Raw genomic sequence first — 17,461 nt, 5'->3', positions numbered from 1 at the left:
ATAACAATAATCCACAAGTTTCCCTAAGAAACTGCTCTGATACCATAAAATGTAACACCCCGTTCTAGAACCGGTTTGTTAACATTGCTTTATGATATTAAGCGCAGTTACAATCACATTGGTTCAATTAAAATCCCGGAGAAATTTTTCGTTTTCCTTTTTAAAACTTACTTGTTTTTCCTTTATAACAACGCCGAGTTTGAAATAACCAATTGCGTGACCATAACCTTATACTTTGCGGAATAATCAAAACTAAACTTAACATCATATCATTATTTTGTTCGAGTTCAATACTAGACTCTCTTCACTTTCTATTAAATTGGAATTTCTATACTTACTTTATAGTTCTCATCTTCCAATATGTTATATATCTCTTCGTTATCTACGCGTAGGTTCAAACTGCGCTCAAATCAGAGCACCGTAGCCCAAGTTATGAACTTTCTACGTCACGAGTGCTGAACCCACTGTTTCTGGCGCGATTAGCGTGAAACAACAGAGTGTTTCCCTGTATTTGGCGCGGTTAGCACCAGACTGGCGCGATTAGCGCCGGGAATACGTTCCCTCTCTGTCCCTTGGCGCGGCTAGCGCCAACACGGCGCTAGTAGCGCTAGATTTATGGGGACAACACCAAGCTTGAGTGTTTTAACCCTAACTAGAGTTGTACACATCCAAATTACACAATCTTGGTCTCAATGGAAATCTAAGAAAAAGATCTACCACTTCCATTAAGACACAAGGGTCCAAATCTATCATATGGGATATGAAAATTGGACAACAAGACGGGATATCTTTACTTTTACTTGGATTTTCAATCTAAAGGTCTTCTTTCACCTAATTGAAAATCATATAATTCTTTCAATACATGAATTCTAGTCTTTCAAAGTACTCATACCCTAAGAGAAGCATGCATAACATTTCCTCATACATATATCTCCATTAATTACAACATTACAATACGTCTTAATTACAATTCATAGGACTTAGCTACAAAACAGTATGATCAACTCCTTGGCTCCCATTAACAAAAGAGATACCAAAAGAGATGAGGATAGGCTAAGTCAACCAAAATAAAACATGACATACATATAGCAATTAGATTTCAAATGTAAATCCTATACATAGTATTACTACATGTCATGTATAATCCAAATATGGCCACTTGCCACCAGAGGCTCCTGCAGCATCCTTTCCTGAAAAAGTGTCCCCACAACACGGGGTGAGATATACGAATATATCACAGTAAACCAGGGGTCCTTGGAGCATCTCTCCACCCCATAGTTCAATAACAGTGTAATAGCAATAACAATAATAATGTAATAAATACATATCCATGCAGTGTGTAAACAAACTTCTCCAGGAGAAATCCCTCGAGCTCTCAAGCTGTCCTAAGGATACTCAGATGCAAATAGTCCTACTGGCCAGCTAAACTATCAAGTATGAATTAGGCATCGTCATACAACATACCAACATAGGGAAACACCATCCTCTGTCACACCAAAGCATACACATACGTATAACTAAGCATTAAACTATTTCATTGCATTTATATACACTATCACAACCACTACCCAATCAGGGCTTGGTGGAACAATCAAGGGAATTACACCCAAGGTCCGAAGGCTTACCTCAAAGCTTCAGTTCAACCTTTGTTCTCCACCAACAGGTTCTACAACCAGTCAACTTCGATTTCAAGCTATAACTTGTAAAGTACACACCTACATCAAGGTGTCACAGCATCAATCATGCAATCCCATGAATATTTAGATATCCATCAATACCACAACAACTCTACATTATAACTTAACATGAGCTTACCTATTCCAAAGAGCTAATCAAGCTCCATAGCTAGCTCTAATGGTTGATCACTCACGGTTGGTCCAAATGCCTCAATCCTAGACACCACATGGACACACTTATTATTCAACCCAACCATTGATCATAATGGCAAGAAAACCCACAATCAAGTATCATATTCTTGCAATTTTCAAAGTGTAGTCATATAACTATCTAAGCTCATTTTCACCGATTAAATGTCATTCCTAGCATTTTTCATAACATATACTAAGTCTCAATCCTCCTAGAACATAGTCAATCAACTCACATTATCATAAAACTTCAAAACACTATTCATCAAAACCTAAATCATGTAAACCTCAAGGAATTTGTGTGAAAGAGAGTGGAAAACTCACCACAATGGATCACACAACAAGGAATGGTTGTTCCTCAAGCTTCCATGGAGGTAGAAGTCAACAAATCCCTCACTTTTTCCTAAGGTTCGGATTTTTGGAGGTTGAAATCTCACTCCACAAAGACTCCCACTCAAAACCAAGCTTTGATTGTGAAAGAGGGAAATATTTGGAGTGGTTTAGGCTTTGGAATGGATGAATTTGGCTAAGGTTTGCTCAACCTAGGGTTTCCCCTTTTCCTTTCTCTTCTCCTTCTTTCTTCCTTCCTTTCTTTCTCTCTTCTGGAGCACGACGGGTTGGGGAAGGGATTTGGGTTCTTTTTTTGTGTTGTATAGTCACTTAACATAAGTTAAGTGGGATCAAGTGGGTATTAGTTCATCTATCTATTTAACTCCATTAATTACCAAACTTTACCCAAATGTCTGGAATATTTTTCTAGGAATATTTCCACTTTTATTTTTATATTTTGGGTACTTTTGTCTACACCCATTTATACCCCTTAATTTTTACTGAGTACACTTTTTACCTCAAAAGTGACCCCAATTCCCTTAATTAGGTCATATACTTAATTTTATTCACTATTACATGCTTAATTATTCAATCACATTTAATTTACTAATTAATTAGGTTAGGGCTATTATGCCAAACTTAAGACTGTGGTAGATGAAGCCAAGTCTTAATAAGGGTAGAGGCGAGAGAAGTTGGGCTCAAGTTAAAGAGCAAAGACCTACTCCCCAAACTTAAGATTGTGGCAGATGAAGCCAAGGCGGAGTAAGCCGGGCTCAAAAGGAAAAGACAAAAATCGCCTACCTAAGAACTTTGGCAAAAAGAAGCCAAGTTACAATTAAAATAAGTCAAGGAAAACTACGTTAGGCTTAAATTGAAGAGGCAAAAACTGCTCCATAAACTTAAAACTTTGGCAAAATAAGCCAAGTTGCAATTAAGTCAAAAATAGGCCACGACAAAGGAAGCTGGTTTTAGCAAATGAAGGCCCACAATGAACTGTGTCGGTCAAACAACTCAATCTAAGGTTCAAGCCACGAGTTCGAACCCCACCAGTGCCTCCTCTGGGGCCAAGGCAGATATTATTTTCAGGGAAAAATAAGTCGGGTTCAAATAGTCAACATAACAAAATGTTAAAAGAGGCTCAACGCCATGGGCTGAGCCCAAGTAACTTAAACAAAAGATGCATCACAAATAACCAAGCAAAAATTGAAAAATGGCTATATTTAGAGAACAAAGATCGGGAATAAACTCGACGATGTACTCTACATCCCAAAAAGAAGCTCAAGGCCCTCACAAAGGAAAAAGTAGAAAGATTACAAAATAAGTCGACACTCCGACATACAGTTACTCGTCCAAGCCTCGGACGCATACGTTTCACAACACCATCACTGCACACACAGTGAAAGGGCAGCACACGTCCCTCAACACACCCCACCAATCAATGTAAGAAACGGGTAAAGGCGTAACTGATGGAAGGGGCATGGAAAGACCAAAAGCCATCATCTTGGACGACCCCAGTAGGTCGGCTCAAGAACACAGACCACAAGAACATGAAAAGAGCATGAAAGGCTATAGAGCCAATGCCCTGGTGTTCGTCCCTCAATAAGTCGCCTCAGTTAGCTCAATCAGGATAGACATAGCAGTTTACAAGAAAACCAGCCACTCCAGAACCAGATCTCGACCTATAAAGTTGAGACAAACGACAAGCAATCTGGCATATGTGACTGAATCCTATAACACCTCACATATTTGAAATGTATTATCAATAATTTAATTATAGGTTAGAGGGTTTAATTAGTGAAAATCCCAAGTCTTAGGTCAAAATACACACGAATGGTAAAATGATAATTAGAAAAATACGTAACCCTAACTTGTGAAATGGTAAAATTAGACATTATTTGATGAAAATAATAATAGATTTGGATTCAGAATAAAATTTGGAGTGGATAGGCACTTTTCAGAAAAATTGATGAATAGTGATTTTTACTAGATAAAATACCATGGTATAATTCTATCGGGAAACTCATAAATGAGATTACTGCTCTAGGATTGTATATATGTTGAAAGAGGTATTTAGAATCAAGAAAAATGATTATTGAAATTATTCCGTGAATTTTCGTGATTTTTAGGGAAACGTACCGAAAGTACATAACTAGGGGTAAAATCATAAATTCACCAAATTATCAGAAAATTTTAGATTCATCTGTTAAAGTGAATTTAATGGACTTTAGTGAATGTTGAATTTAGGATAATTAGATGATTCATGAATTAATTGGTGATTAGTAGGTTAAATGAGTAGGTTAAGTGGAATTTTGTCTTATTCTAGCCTTTATGGCAATCCAAGTGAATAAACCACTGATGAATAGTGCCTTCGGTTCAAAAAAATTTGATCTCTCTTCCTCCCTCACTTGCACAACCCGCAGCCTCTATGTAAATAGGACAACGAGAGTTTTAATTTTCCATTATATTATCTAGATACATCTTGCCAAAAGTTCCAACATCAAAGTTCTTTGTCATCCTATTATTGTGAGTGTCTTTCATCTTGTGAGTTTCTCTTGGAGTGCATTGTGAGAGGAGTTACTCCTCGTTGAAGGCCACAACCTAGGGGTGTGTATGGGTAGCTTTGGAGCTCACTTGACTTGATTAAATACTTGGAAACTCATCCTAAGAAGCTTAGGAGTCCATTAGTGGTAAGTAGTCCAACTTTCCTTGAGTTTTGTTGAGATCATAAATTTGATGGACATATGAATAGTGTTTGTGGGTTGTGGTAGATGGAGGAATTGAATGGCTATATGGCTTTGGAATTTGTTGGTTGTGTTGGTGTCTTGTTGATGAAAATCAAATAAAATTTTAAGGTCATAGGATTTGTAACTTAGGCAAAATTTTGTGGGATGAACATGGATTAATTGTTAAACAAGTTAATGAAGAATGGTGTAATTGGATGAATGGTTGTTGGAGACACAATTAGGGTGATCGAATGATGCCTTAAACACATGAAAAATCGTTGGCAATGGTGGAAGGACCCAGTTGTGATTGCTTACTGTATGTTCATTTATATCTGTGTTATTACTATTGTACATTTGAGTGAGCCAATGGGTGGAGTGACCCTTCAGGGCCCTTGGTTTACTGAGATTGTGAGATCTCACCCCACGTTATGGGGCCACATTTCAGGTGTTGCTGAGTCTTCCGGAGGAGCTCTGGGCAAAAGGCCCACTTAGGGCTTAGAGCTAAACTTATGCAATGCATGGATTCTATTAGCATTTTGGTGTTACATATTGTTGCACTTGATAGTTATTATTTTGTACCATGTACTTAGTGTATGAACACTTTCTTGCATGTTGAGATTTAGGGCAAAAGGCGGTCGTGGTTGCAAAGATGGTTGTGGTGGTTGGTGGCGGTGGTGGTGACGGTAGCATGGTGGTAGTGATGGATGGAGGCAAGGGTGATGGTGGCAGTGGCATCGTGGTAGTGATGGTGGTAGTGACGGCGGCGCTGGTGGTACGACGAAGACGGCGACGATGGTGACGGTGGTCGTGTCGGGATGATGATGGTGGTGGTGATGATGGTAGAGGTGGAGAGTGGTTGAGAGAGATAAGTGTTTCTCATTTTGTGTCGGGGAACAAAAAAAAAAGAATTTTTTTGATTCTTTTTTCTGTTTCCCAGCACAAGAATTAAACCAGCTCATCCCGGGAACAAAAAAATAAACTGGTTTTACCAAATGAGTTTTCTATCCATTTTTATTTCTGGGAACAAAAATAAAATAAAAAAATTGATTCCGAGAAGATTGTCATGCACACCCTAAGATTCAGATGAAGAATCGTACATGTAGAAAACTTAGGAAAGCTTTGTTGGTCTTACCGTACTCTATGTGAATAGTCGAATAACTGATGAGTCAATGGAGAAATTTTCATAAAAAAATTTAAATTATTGAAGGGTTTAAAATTTGTAAAGTTATTTTAGATAACTTTATCTAATGTTCATTAAAATACACATATAAAAGTGTGTGAAGCTCTTTATTTTTTCTCTTTCTTCTCTTCATATGAGTTCACATACCCCCACACACTTTTATGTGTATATTCTGATGAATATTAGATAAAATTATCTAAAATAATTTTGAAACTTTAAACTCATTATTAAAATTATAATTCCTTTCACTTTTCCTGTTTTTACTTATTCCATTTCTAATCAATGTGTGGCTTAATTTATCAGCATATCTAAATATTCCTTCAAGAATGAGTAAGACAGATTAAGATAACGCAAGTTACCAACTGAACATACCAAAGTTGGGACTTTAACATTGGTGAAATAAACGTTGCGTAGTTCCAAATATCTTAAAATATTTCAATTCAAGAAGCTAAGAGTTGAGCTCAACACCCAATCAGTGAAACCTGCGGCTAAATTATTTTTTTTAATTATTATTATTATTTACGTCGGACCAGATAGCTGAGCCATGTAGCTTAAGCCTTATCATGTTATGTCAGCAACAGAGCTTGCAAAGAAACAAAATGCGCAAAAACATTTGGTGAACAATAATGTATATGCTTTAAAGTATTATAACACATTTTTTCAACCACTGTAACCGTTGACCCAGGAAAATTCATTAAATGATTATTTAGCATTAGCATAAGGATAGACAATAGAGTTAACACAGAAAATATTCTTGTTCACCTCGTTTAGCAAACATTTTATCTGATATGAAACTTTAACAATGAATGATACAGAGTGTTACTTACGTCTGGCTTATTGCAAGCCTTAACTGAAATTTGAAATCAGTATCACATCCAACAGAGAATAATACAAATTACACACAAAACATATAGTAAGCAATTTCTTACAATGACATATCAAAACATGGTACTAATAGGAAGGGGGAGAAGCCAAAAAGAGAAGGAACAGGAAACAACTAGGATACAAAGAAAACAATTTCTTTTATTTATCGAGGCATTTGAGAGTGTGATGCAGGAGCTCAATTTCTAATATGTTATGGCAGTGCCTGGTGTTGATGTTGTGGGATCTGCTGAGCATTCAGTCGGCATGGTTTCTGTTGAATGGCTGTAGAAGAGAGGGGTATGAACCTTAAGGAAGGCTGAGGAGTACCCATTTAAAAGGGATGGGGCTGCTTCTGCTCCCCTTGAGGAAAATCATGAGAAATAACAGATAAGGGCATTACGACTTCAACACCTGGAATGGCACCTCATTTTGGAGTCAACCCAGTGGCAAACGGTCTTGGAGTTGTAGGGCCTTCAGGTATGGCAAAGTTATGCTCAGTATATCCTGACAGATGAACACATTCAAAATATTGTCAGATGTTTCATTAATAGTCTTTCATATTCTAACCATAAGAATAACTTTCCACAATTATCTTCATCCTACAACAAAGAGCCTTCAAATATTGCAATCTCTTCCTCATGTTTAAAGCAGAGAGTGCATTTCTATGGATTTATATTATCAAGAAATGTTGATTAAGGAAAGCATTTTGAGCCCATCAAACCATATAGTCAGAACAATTAACAATGAAAGATGTTATGATTCTATACCGAAGAAGACAATAGATAACATGCTGCTTCATTTGCCTTTAGAAATTTGAACAAATCTTGCATGCCAGTGTTAAAAGCAGTGTCTCCTGGCCTATTTCTGCACCAAAACATCATTGTATGATCACTGCCAACACATCATAAGAAAACATGAGAGTATAGTAACATAAAGTTAGCTACATGTCAAACAAAATATATTTCAAAAATATGCTATAGTAAGAACTGAGAACTATGATGATACGATAACAATGTCAAGGTCTCGCATTATGTATATCCATACAGAAATAGAATAGCATGAAAATCAGAAAGGTGATAGGCATTCTCGAACAACTTACGGGGTCCATCGGTAGAAAGCTACACAATATGTTATTAACAGGCATGGGGAGCAGTAACTTCAGAACATAGGGCATGCAGAGTTGAGAAGAGACAGAGAAAGAAACCCAATAAGCATCATAGGAAGCTATTTCAGATAGCAAGATTAACTTCACCTGCACAAAAGGCATCCAATAGGCCACACACATCATTATTATGAGCATTGGATATTTCAATTTGTGAATCTTCATGCCTGCAAAATACATTAAAAGTAACAATCACAATAAGCAACCACTACCTGATAAGATATCCAAATTTCAGGAAAAATATTTTAAACACAAGCACGGAAAAAGTATCAGGCATAACATTACAGGTCCATCAATAGAAATAGAAAACAGAGGACAATACCTATTATGGATCACCATGAAGATATAGTTACCAACCTTTATTATTTGATACTCAAAAGCTGTTAACACCCAGTTGCCATTTTGTTTCCATTTGACACTCAGCACAGTATTTTTGTGGCCATGACTACATGACATGACACGAGTATTAATATGAAAACACGAACTGTAAAATTAAACAGTAGAAATCAATACTTAAGTTTATACTTACAATGAGCAAAGTTCTCTCCCCGTTTCAGCATACCAAAGTTTCACCAGATTGTCCTTACAACCTGTATTGTGAAAATCAAATGGGGTACCTATCAACATTGATAGAGCAGAGTTTATATATTCTCACATTGAGGAACACAGTTCCTCTATGCTTTGGGCATTTTTCATGATGCGACAAATTAAATTCCATCTTGCTAAATATGCATTTACAAGTAAAATTGATGGTTAAGTCAATTTTTAACTATATTAAACCTTTGTAACATGAGAAGAATAAAAACAACAATTAATTCTTAAGAAATCAACTCTTCAGATTGTTGGCCAATATACTTTAAACAAGTTACCAATGGCACAATTAATTCCTTGTAAAGGATTATACTTCAACTGTGAAATATCTTACCCAAGAAACAGCTCAGACGTATAGAACCAGAAATAAATTGTCCGTTTGAAGAGAGCCCTTCCGAATTTTATGGTGATTCATTTCAGAAGAAATCACATTTGAAAGTTTAATAGCGTAACTACCAGATATAACCTGTCTTCTCCATTGCCCGAACTTTTGCGCTTAACCACCTTCTCCATTCTCCTGGCATGAACACTAGATATAAGCAGCATATTTGGTTGGAATTTCATCTTCAACAGCGGCATAATGATAATAATAGAAATTGTTGCACATAAAACCAAATATAAAAATAAATACTGATGCGTGATGAAAGTGGATGAAGATACAAGCTAAAGTAAATACTATTCTAATTTAAATCTGTCTGCGCTTTAGTTGAGATGTATCAACAACATATATGAAACTCGATAGAATATTATTTCGAGTCATCTCATCTATATAAGATTAAGCCATCCTGGTTCAACATATATTAATAAGTAGGTACCTGATTAAAATAAATCTACGTGTTCAATGTGGGTAATCTTCCCGCAATCTTGACCATTGGGTTTCTGGCAACGCTGTTTGAGCAACGGACAATTGCCACTAATGGTTAGAGATGAAATGGATTTGGGCAGACCTTCCTCTGGTAAGCATTGGAGTCTGGGGCAGTCTCGCAGATACAATTCAGTAAGAGAGGAGAGGTTGCAGAGACCATTGTGGTCCAGTTTTTTAAGATCTTGACAATCTTTGATCCGTAGATGTTTAAGAGAGACAGGCAGCAACCCTTGATCTGGAAAAGACTCCACATCCACTTTTTCAACTTCCAAGAAAACTAGAGAAGTGTTGGTTCTCAAAGCCCATTTCAGTGAGCCCACAAGTTTGGAGCATTTGGAGAGAAGCAGAGATCTTAGGTTTATTGGCAAACCTTCACCACAGAACGACTCAAGTTGTGGACAATCAACTATTTCAAGGCAAGCAAGAGATTGAAGGAGGACGTGCATGCCCTCGGGCAATGATTTTAAATTCTCCAATTCTACAAGAGTACACGAGTCTAGCCTGGGTGCAGACAATCCTCCTATAGGAAATGATTCAAATTTTGGGCACTTCCTAATTATTAAAGTGCTCAGAGATTTGAGATTATCACCATGCTCCTCTTGTGAAACCATTTCAAGATTAATACAACCAGATAAACAGAGCAAACGGAGTTTTGGAAAGAAATCCAGCGGGAAGGTCCTTAGAGATTCACAGCTACTCATGATCCACAATTCTACAAGGAAATTGTAGCAATGGTTTATGGGAATATTCATATTTGGGCAATCATGAATGTGCAACTCTTCAAGACTGCTGTGCCCAATCCTTTCAAGCGAAGATCTTTCCATGCAGCGTCCAACAATCCAGAAACTTTTCAAAGTAGATGGATGATAATCAAGTTGCACCTTTCCACAATGCCCAAGTTGTATTTCTTGAATGGTTGGAGCCCAGGGAACAGAGGCCTCAAGCTGTCGGCATTCACAAATAACTAGTTCCGTTAAACAAAGAAGTTGCTCCGGCAAGTGCCCTTTCAGATTGGGACAACTCTCTATACAAAGCTCTCGAAGACGTGGAAAAGCACTCGTCAAAAGTTTACATTCCCATTTTTCCCATCCCTTCATATCCTCGAATCTTAAGGTTTCGAGGTATTGAAATGAAACAGCAGAAGAAGAAGAGCTACTCCCATAAAATTCAGCATCAACAACCACTATCCCATGGAGCCCCCTAATTGACAGATTCTTGAGATATGGCAAAAGTCCAAGGGGAGGAAGCAAGATACAATTTTTACAGTCGATCAACTTTAAGGACACCACATTGGATAATGAATTATCTCCAAACCAATCTGCGAATCGTGCACCACCGTAGTTCGTCAGTGACAGCTCTTTCAAGTGATTGGAAGGTTGTAGCTTCTCGAGTACTTCCCTTTCTTTCTGTGAATCATCATGGTTTTTTTCACTCCATGCTAAATGTAGATTCACAAGGTGTATTTTATTTAACAAATTCGCTGCTAATGCATCCGAGGGATTAACAACATTCTGCAACTCCAAAATTGAGAGTGATCCATGGAGATTGAGTTCTCCTAATTGCTCAATATTGGACTCGCTACCTTTGCCCACATAAAATGTAGACAATACTTGAAGATTCTTTAATTTCTCCAAATGCGGTGGCATCTTTCTCAGTTCAGTTCCACGAAAATCAAGGTGACGCAAATTTGTGAGTTTGTGCAAATTCAAGGGCAACTCTTCCAAAAGCCAACAATTGGACAGCTTCAGTGTTTGTAAGTTGTAGAGCAAACATATGGAATCAGGTAGCTTTCTGATTGCAGTACCCGAAAGGTCCAAATAACGGAGTAATTTAAGATTGCATATAAAATCAGGCAACTCTTCTACACTTTTATTACCACGCAAAGAAAAGACACGTAAGAACTTCAACTTGGGGAGCAAGTTATGCACCCACATGCTAGACGCCCGAAATAGAACAACTCTGTTGAAAATGTCTTGCATTGGTAGAAGTGTACGTAACCTGTTAGCATCACATAAACCCTCAGGCACTTCAAAATGAGAGAAATGATTAGTTACTAACGAAAAATGACGAGTCATTTTTGTTATATTCTGTGCTTCCTTAACTTCCAACCTGAAACAAAAATCCCCGCTTACATATTTGGCCAAGTCATTGAGAAGGTCATGCATGAAAAAACGCATTTCATGTCCCCTTGATCTTTGAAAAAAACACCTTGATAATAAATCATCGAAGTACTGGTCACCAACTTCTTCCATGCTCTTACTCTGTTGAGGGCATTGCAAAAAAATTTCAGCCATCCATAATAGAATCAAATACTCCTTTTCAAACACATAATCTTTGGGGAATAAGGCACAATAAGCAAAGCATCTCTTCAGATGAGAAGGAAGGTGGTGATAGCTCAGTCTCAAAGCAGGGATAATATTGCTATCCTCTTCTGGTAAATCCCATATCTCGCTTGTTTGTATACTTTTCCATTCCAAAATTGATGATTTTCCATATAAGAGACTTCCAATTGTTTTCAAGGCCAGAGGCAATCCTTCGCATTTTTCAATTATTTTTGTGCCAATCTCCTTGAACTCGGGATTTAACTGAGTATTTTCATCTTGGAATGCATGTTTATCAAACAATTGCCAGCAATGTTTTTCTTGTAATTGCTCGAGGCTGTGTATTTTGTCTGATCGCATAGCTGAAGCAACTTTCTTACTGCGTGTGGTCACAAGAATTTTGCTTCCCTGAGCCCCGTAATTAAAAGGAATTTGCAAAGCTTCCCATTGCATACGGTTTTCGTTCCAGACGTCATCAAGAACCAGTAGAAATTTCTTTTCTGTCAAATTTTCCTTCAATTTTACTTGAAGTCTATTCAAGTCTATGCTATGCCCTCAACAGAGTAAATTAAAAACATCAAGAATAGCTCTGTGGTCTTACCCATCCCTCCCATACCCACTATAGAAATTATGGATAGCTTGTTATCATTCTGAGCATGAGATGTCAGCCAATTAAAGATAATATCTTTGTCATCATCTCTACCATATACAACAGTTTCACCTAGCAACGATGATGTTGGCAAAGTTGGCGAGACTTGACTTCCAGATCCAAGACCAAATCCACTAGCTTCTTTCAAACCTAGTATATCCTTTTGGCTTGCAAGATATTCTAGGTTGTCAAGGACTTGTTTCATCCTCGATTCAATTTCCTTGTCAAATGGACTAACAGAAGAAGCACTACTGAAGAAATTCCATACCTTGCTAGTACTGATTTGAGATTCAGCTTCCAGCTTGCATTTGGAGACTTCAGTGTCTATTTCATCTAAAAGATCCTCTGCATCAAACACAGCATCTTTGACCTTATCAAGCCAGGTCTTCACATGTTGGTTTCTGATCTGCTTTTGTTCTGCATCATCAAGCACAGCATTGATGTAAAGCAGCTTGCTGTTGAACCTGTTCAGCAGCTTCTCATTGAGTTTTCTTCCTCGAAAGTAGGCCACAACTTCAGGAGAAGCGAGCCTGTCAAATGCGACCTGAAGGAAAGCAGAAAGAAGGGCACCACCAACTAAAGCTCCAGCCATGGTAGGAAAAGGGAGTGATGGAATCGAGAAGTAGAAAGGAAGAAAGGATTGCAAATTAGAAGTGCAGTGTATGCAAATGATTCAATGAAGACAGAGAGAGTGTTAATAGTAAATGGCTATTTTCTCAATGATGGCTTTACTAAGAGATATCATATATGTATGTCTGTACTCTGTAGAGTCTTCTTCGTCTTTATTTGATTAGATGTTAATATGTTATCTCCTCAATAATGGCTTTACTTTCCGACAAAGAGAAATGTGTAAAGTCAAGAAAGAGTGGCTGTGGTCTGCTCAGAAAAGTAATGGTGGGCTCTGGGGATATAACTCCAATACTTTTTTTCTGAGGCATGTGGCACCTCATTATTTGATTACTCTCTACCTTCAATTTCATTGTAACTCTGCCATCATTTTTTGCTAATTTCCAAAATTTGAATGTGTCTCAAAAATTGTCAAATTATGAACTACGGATTTCATTTTGCTTCACTAATTATTCTAAAAAAACAAAATATTGATAGTATATATAAAAATATAAGGAAAAAATGTTTGTTTTTGTAAATGATACAAGTTGTGTCATTTTAATTTTTTACATTATATATTATGGATAATATATAGTTATAATATGAAATGTTATTTTTTCTCTCTTCTCAGTCATTTCAACTGATGTGGAAAGATAAAAAAAAAAAAAAATTTATATTATAACTATGTACTACATGTAGTGTATAGTGTTCAAAATTAAAAAACACTACTTATATCCTTTAAAAATACAAATGTTAAACCCAAAACATAATTCAATTAATATGTCATAAAAAAACACCTATGCCTAGCTCACTCATTTTATTAATAATTTTTAACTCAATTTTAATTATACAATTAATATTCGGATTTGATAATTGTACAAATAGTATTATAAGTGGTTGTTGATATAGTCTCCGATCATCTAGCTTGCATATTCACAAATGTTGATGTTGAATGGAAACTAAAACGAAGGATGGTGTGAATAAATAGGAAGAGCCTCCATGAGGGCTACTCTACCTTGTGTTTATAGGCAAGGGAGAGAGTCTGATATGATTGGATTCATTACTTACAAGTTAAAATGTATAGGCGAAATTATAGATCCACGATATTGGCACGGAATAATAGTTAACATTTAAAGATGATGTCATTAATTATACTTTTAACATCATTTTTGTATATCAATCATAATTATCTTCTTGAGACGAGTAGACTCCATAGAGTATCTCCCGAACTCCGTCTCCTTGTGCCAGTTATAAACATAATCTCGAGTACGAGACGAGTCTTGGAGTAATTAAAATCTTATGCCTCTCCCCAGGATGGCATTAGTGGGGATCGAATCGAGGTCCTTTCACCATCTTAATCAACTCTCATGCACCAACTGAACTATCACCACTGGGAATTTTAAGTTAATTTTACACAAACACACACAAAACACTCGCACAAAAAGATTAGGAAACCTAATCGAATCCTATAGGAAGCAAACCGGGTTAATTGAGCATCGCAGCTGAGGTGGATCAAGCAACAAGCAGTGGTCATTCATTTGCAATTTGGTAGCCCAAGCAACTAGACTACCAGGTTGGGTGACAACTGTTATGGGTCTGTATAAGAGGCCCATACTGAGAAAGCTCCAAAGAAAGGGCTACCAGAAAAGGAAACTAAAGAGAATAAAGGAAAGAATCCTCGATTGCCACTAATTCTAGTATGACAGCTATGAATGTTGATATTTATAGTCCCACATTGGTTGTATGTGCAACTAGTGTGGAGTGCCCAAGGTCTTATAAACTCCACACTAGTTGCACATACAACCAATGTGGGACTAGATTCCATGTATGGTTATGATCTCAACCAAAGGGCTTGAGTGTAAGTGTGTGGTTCAGTATGTGTGGTGATATTAAGACAGAAAGTTTTATAAAAGGAAGAACAATTGTCATAGGATAACACAGTGGATAAAGGATATGCAGGAGTGGAGGAAGAGTGAATACCTGAGATGACTGGAGGAGCTGATGTGATGGAGAGATTGCAGTGATAGTCTTGCAAGTAATGTGGATGACTTCGGGTTCTTAAAGATCTTCTGACTTGAGTAGGGGATTTCGAGGCTTGAGTGTAAGTGTGTGGTTCAGTATGTGTGGTGATATTAAGACAGAAAGTTTTATAAAAGGAAGAACAATTGTCATAGGATAACACAGTGGATAAAGGATATGCAGGAGTGGAGGAAGAGTGAATACCTGAGATGACTGGAGGAGCTGATGTGATGGAGAGATTGCAGTGATAGTCTTGCAAGTAATGTGGATGACTTCGGGTTCTTAAAGATCTTCTGACTTGAGTAGAGGAAGGCTTTACAATGAACCTGGATATGAGCCTTCGAGAAAGCCACTAGAGGTCCATAATTTTACTATCTATAGTTAAACCTTATAAATAAGGGGTAAAGCCTATAATTATGACACTCTCACTTATATATTGTTATGCTATTATTATGCACACACATCACCATTTTGGCTACGTCAATATTCTATGCACAGTGTCATATTACCTCAAGGATATTTCCTTCATAGATATCTAAGAGAGCTCGTTAGATCTAAGATCGACATACTAATATCTGACTAGACATCTTTGCCGTAGGACATAACACAACCAAAATAAAATAAAATTCAAGAAATTTTATCTAGCTGCAAATTATGTATTGTAAGAACAAATTAAGAACTATGATGTCACAATACCAATGTCTCTAGTTTCACATTGTGTATATCTGTAGAGAAATTGTATAACATGGATATCTGAAACGAGATTCTTAAATAACTTACGGGATTTATTGGAGTTTCTACCTAAATTCCTTCAGAAGATAGTGTTTTGGAATTCAGAAAATATTTGAAAAACAAAAAACTATACAATATATTATTAACAGTTATGTGGAACAGTAACTTCAGGAAAAAAAAATTAATATATTATTATTTTAATAAAAAAATTATGAAAATATAATTATTTTAAATCAATTTACAAATTTATTGCATTCACTCTCATCCAAATTAGACGTGAACACTCTCGCCCAAATCAAACGTGAACACTCTCACCCAAATTAGGCGAGCATTCTCGTTTCATTTGGACAAATTCTAGTCACCAAACTCGGGGGCGAGAGTCAGCAGACTAAAGCTCAAGTTGTAACACATCTATTGGCCCCACGATGATGGCACTCAACCTGATCTCTAAATCAACAAGATCTATTAATGGGGAAAGTGCAAGGCCTCAACATTCACAAGAACTGGAAGAGGTTGAGCGTTCCTCAATAATCTTGTTGTTGTTGTAAATGTTAGGCCTTGCACTTTCTCCATTGACAGATCTTGTTGATTTAGAGATCATCGTGGGGCCAGTAGATCGTGTTACAACTTATGCTTTAGTCTTCTGTCTCTCGTCCAAGAAAGGCAACAGTGGTCTTGCCTAAAAAGGCAAGTTGGAGTTGGGTGATTGGAATTCGCTTAAATTGGGCAAGAGTGCTCACACCTAATTTGGACGATAAAATGAATGTAATAAAGTCGTAAATTACTTCAAAATAATTATATTTTTAAAAAGAATTATTAAAATAATAATATATTAATATTTTTGCAACATTGGGCGTGTAAAGCTGAGAAAAGTCAAAAAGAAACCCAACAAGCATCACAGGATGCTATTGCAGAGCGCAAGATTAAGTTCATGCACCTGCATACAAATTATCAATCTTTTCAAGCAATGATCCTTCCATGCAGCTTCCCCCAATCCCGAGACATTTCACAGTGGATGAATCATAGTCTTATTGCACCTTTCCACAATTCGGTACATCTAATTCACATATGGCTGGAGTCCAGGGAATAATAGAAGCCACAAGGTATATTTTACTTATCGGATTCGCTATTAATGCATCTAAGCAATTATTAATATCCTGTAGCTCTCAAATAGATAGTGTTCCATAAAAATTGGGTTCTCTTAATTGTTCAATGTTGAACTCACTGACTTTTCCCACATAAAAAAGTCAATACTTGAAGATTCTCTAATTTCTCCACGTGCATTGGTGTCTTTCACATCTTACTTCCTCTAAAATCAAGGTATTACGAAACGAATTGATATTTTGCACGTACCGTGCATATATGGTGAAAATCGTGATATTGTATTAATAATTTGTAAACTTTTAATTTCCCTTTTCTAGAAAATTATAAAAGGAATGATTCTAGAAAAAAATATATATATTCACAAATTATTAACATGCCACAAAATATAATATCATTTCATTTTAATTCTTCATTCAAGGGGACGCAAAGTTGTGAGTTTATGCAAATTAA

At 36.7% G+C, this 17,461-nt stretch overlaps 1 pseudogene; it reads right to left on the bottom strand.

Moving 5' to 3' along the window:
* Positions 1-6,902: 6,902 nt before the first annotated feature.
* LOC133296415 (putative disease resistance RPP13-like protein 1) lies at positions 6,903-13,263 on the bottom strand (annotated as a pseudogene).
* Positions 13,264-17,461: the final 4,198 nt, after the last annotated feature.

The sequence above is a fragment of the Gastrolobium bilobum genome, unplaced genomic scaffold (assembly GCF_033153095.1).
Source record: "Gastrolobium bilobum isolate Gb01-03AN ecotype WA unplaced genomic scaffold, APGP_CSIRO_Gbil_v1 utg10593, whole genome shotgun sequence".
NCBI lineage: Eukaryota > Viridiplantae > Streptophyta > Magnoliopsida > Fabales > Fabaceae > Gastrolobium > Gastrolobium bilobum.
This window is presented reverse-complemented; position numbering and strand designations above follow the sequence as displayed.